Here is a 4,203-nt window from a genome sequence, read left to right on the forward strand (position 1 = left end):
TATAAGATAAAATAATAATTTAAGTTATTTACCTAAAATTTAAGACTTCAAAATTAATTATATTTTGCATATTAAATACTTCCTTATTTAAACTGCAGAACAGGGCCGAAACTGCTCATGAATTATAATAATTTATACAAAAATAACCCCCGTCCACCTATTGAGCCAAATTTGCCCCTACGGCTAAATTTTTGGCTCATTCCTGCACCTAAAATTAATAGCCCAAAATAAATTTAAAAAGTATTGTTATTATTGATTACGCGTCGCGTTCCTATTGGCTAAACTTAAACCGTACCCCAGATCCGTTTATATACCCCGGAAAACAATCAGTAGGGTAAAATTTCGACTGCTCACTTCTATATTTGAGGTCACTACCCTGTGGGGCGGATTTGCAGAAATCGTATCGGACTGCTCCACAACTCAAGATTCTAAGAACACCTCCACCAACCCAATAATGATCTAATTTATAGCTTATGTATCCCAATTTTGTTTCTCCTCTAATCTCTTGCTCGTCTGCCTTTTTTTTTTTTCTTTTTCTTTGTTGAGTAAAATGCAACATCTCCTCTTAGTTATGTATGAATGGAAATTCTAGAATTGACCAATTTTTGCACCTCGCAGGCGTTGGAATTCACAAAGCTTAATAAATGCTTTCAGCAAGTACGGAAGGTGGTTGCCGGAATTCACAGATGGAAGCTAAAGTAAATGCCTTCAGACGTCTTAATTCACAGAGAGTGTGTGGGATGGTTTTGGCGAAATAAATTTGAAAGGGGTGGGCAGGTCATACGGGCCGGTGCAAATGACAGGTTTACCGGTTACATAAACGGATCTTGAGTGGGGTTTAAGGTTAGCCAACAGGAACAAGACACGTGATTAATAACTACAGCATTTTTTAAATTTATTTTGGGCTGTTAATTTTAGGGGTATGAATGAGCCAAAAAATTAACGGTAGGGGCAAATTTGGCTCAATAGGTGAACGAACGGAGGGTATTTTTGTACCAATACTCATAGTTCAGGGGCAATTTTGGCCTTTTCCATTTAAGCTATGTAAAAAAGTCTAAAAATTAGACAATCTAATTGTATGGACTTTGAACCAAATACTATTTGACTTCCCACTTAATTGTTGTTCACTTTTTTGTGTGTACGTGACTTTCTTTTTTTTTTTTTTTAAAAAAAATTTCGTAAGTTGTTTCTTACATTTTTTTTTGGTTCCAAGAATATTATTTTGTTGTGACTTTTTAATGCATTATTCTATATTTTATGGCTTATCTATTCTCATCTTAATCATGTATTCGAGATTTTTTCTTATTTTTCTTATTTATTATTAATTTTTTATATTTTAAATTTAGTCTTATATGTCATTACTTTTAATCTAATCAATTACAATACAAATCAAGCAATGAATAAAAATATTTTTGACTAAGTTTATAAGCAGGATAAACTAATTCGTCTCAACATTCATCTAATTAGTCAATATAATAAGTACAATCTTAGTATCCACCTTACACATATAAGATAAGAAAGTTATTTTTAATAAAAGCTGTATAATTTTGTCTCACTTAATAAGAATAAAATTGATTATATTATGTAATCCATCATGTGTAATATAAAGTATTTTAGAAAGACATTATATGTAGAGTAACATACGATCGAGATATCATTTATAAAAATGATTAGTATTTGTCGAGTTGCGATGCCTAATATTATTACTAAAGCATAATCAAAATAAGGATACAAGTTAGTGCTCCCATAAATTAAGTAAAATATGAATAAAATATTTTCAATAATCTATCAGACTCAAATATTTTATAAATTAATATGATATAAAAGCACGTATACCTAGCAAGGTCTCATATCATATGTAAAATCGAACAATCTCTTTATCTTTTAGTGAAACATTACTCCATAATGTTTTTGCCCAATAAAGTAATTAATTAAAACAAGCCGGAAGAAAGAACCGCTACACTGGATACAAAACCTAAATATATGATTGACATTTATTATTTTTAGGAACTTATAATTTTTTTTGTTAATTTTTGTTTTATAACAGAGATACAACTGAGTATTATTTATGTTATTTTAAAAAAAAATATGTTTTTTATATAGGATACACGTGCAAAGCGCGTACACTAAATCTAGTTTTAAATAAAAGCAGTTTGTGCATATTGTCGATCAATTTCTAGTCGACCTATATTTATGACGTACGCGTCTCTATTAAATTTTGGCATTGCTTAATTAGTAAAGCATATAAAATATAACATACACCATTGCTGTGTACAAAATCATGTAAATTTAAAATTTAAGATATTTGAGTATGAATTATAAGTAAAAATAGTAGATAAAGAGTTAACCACTAAAGATTAATTGCCCAGATAAGTAATTAGTGGTCAAGGATCACTCAAAATTTTGAAAATACAGTTTCTGAAATTAGTATCCTGCTTATCCAACTTTATTAAAGTGACCGCCATTTTGTCGTATCTACCAACAACAACAGGGTGATATAAACGTGAATAGATTTTGAAGTCAAATCCTTCTTTCAATTTAATTTTCAAAACTGAAAAGCAACAATCCTATATTTGATTGAGTGCGGAATTAAGATATAAATTTTGATTTATATGATAATATAATATTATAGTGGAAGAAAACATTGAAACAATGAGAAATTTGGATTTTCACATCAAAATTTAATATGTGAATGGTTTAATGAATTTGGATTTTTGAATATTGTGGGCATATGTAGTTGTATGCCATTTTCTGGAGTTTCGAGTACTGCACCATTTCCAATGCGTGATATCTAGGAGAAATTTAAAAATAGCCAGATTTATAACTGCTCATTTAAAAATAGCCACAGTTTTAAAAGTAATTGAAATTTAGCCATTTTTCATGTAAAGATAAATCTGAGCGAAAACATTGTTCAAAACCCGGAAAATACGCCCGTATATTATACTGGAGTTCCAGCATAAGTATGCTTGAACTCCAGCATATTATACGGGAGTTCCAGGATAACTATGCTGGAACTCCAGCATAATATGTTGGAGTTCCAGCATAAGTACACTAGAACTCCAGCATAATATACGGGAGTTCCAGCAAGTATAAATGTCCAGTATAATATACTGGAGTTTGGAGCACCGGTGCTCCAGTCTCCCGTATATTATACAGGAGTCAGCAAAGTATACCGGTCCAGCATAATATGCTGAAGTTCGTACACAGATGCACCGAACTCCCGTATATTATACGGGACTGGTCTCTGTTGCAGCAAAACAGTAGCTATTTTTCATTGACTTCGTTAACGATGACTATTTTTGATTGACCAGTCCGAAAACTGGCTATACCGTTCTATTTTGACGTGATATCTGAATGAAACATTTAGGAATATAACTAGATCTTATTGTGTTGGATAACAAATTAAAGCCAGCAGGAAAAAATGATATAGGATTAGACAGATTACCCATTGTGTTCAGACGTGGAAAACACGCATCATGATCTATAAAATGGCTAATTTTATTGGGTGATTACTCAAATTTTACTAACGAAAAAAATTATTCAAATGGCAAATGTATTATAAAAAGTCATTAGGTGGAAACGACGGAGGCATTTTCTATGATAATTATACAAAACGGAGTGACTTTTTGACTACAAAAATAATATTTAGTGACTCTTTATGATACTTAATTAGATAAAGTTAAAAGTTTTTTGTTAATTTTTTTTCAATAGCTTTGACGCAATAAAATAAAAATAGAGTAACCATCTGTGAGATTAACCCTTTAAAAAATTGGATTATACGCTCACAATGGAGTGATGTGCAAACTAGACAGTTTTATAATGTACTCCTTCCACTCCCATTCATGTAATACACTTTCTTTATTAGTCTGTTGCAAAAAATAATATATTTTTAACTTTAAAATAATTTGATTTTTAAATTTTTTATTTCACTCACTTTACCCCTAGTGATAAACTTTTATAGTCACTCAAATGAAAGCCACACAAAAAGTTTTATCTTTTAAATTTATAAGACCATAATTTTAAAAATATTTTTTTAAAATTTCGTGTCGAATCAAATTATATCACATAAATTAAAACAGAAGGAGTAGCTTCTTGTATCATATAATGGTAAGGGAGGATATCCACTTAATAAAGGACGTAGCAGTCACTAGGGGTGGACATAAAATCCGAAAAATTGAATCCGAATCGGACTGAAATAATTTG

General features: G+C 30.5%; 1 long non-coding RNA gene across 1 annotated transcript; it reads left to right on the forward strand.

Moving 5' to 3' along the window:
• Positions 1-348: 348 nt before the first annotated feature.
• On the forward strand, positions 349-1,097 carry LOC107774403 (uncharacterized). Its single transcript, XR_001645488.2, has 2 exons — positions 349-475; positions 619-1,097. It is a non-coding gene; the product is annotated as an uncharacterized LOC107774403 (long non-coding RNA).
• The last annotated feature ends 3,106 nt before the right edge of the window (positions 1,098-4,203 follow it).

The sequence above is a fragment of the Nicotiana tabacum genome, chromosome 18 (genome assembly GCF_000715075.1).
Source record: "Nicotiana tabacum cultivar K326 chromosome 18, ASM71507v2, whole genome shotgun sequence".
Classification (NCBI taxonomy): Eukaryota; Viridiplantae; Streptophyta; class Magnoliopsida; order Solanales; family Solanaceae; genus Nicotiana; species Nicotiana tabacum.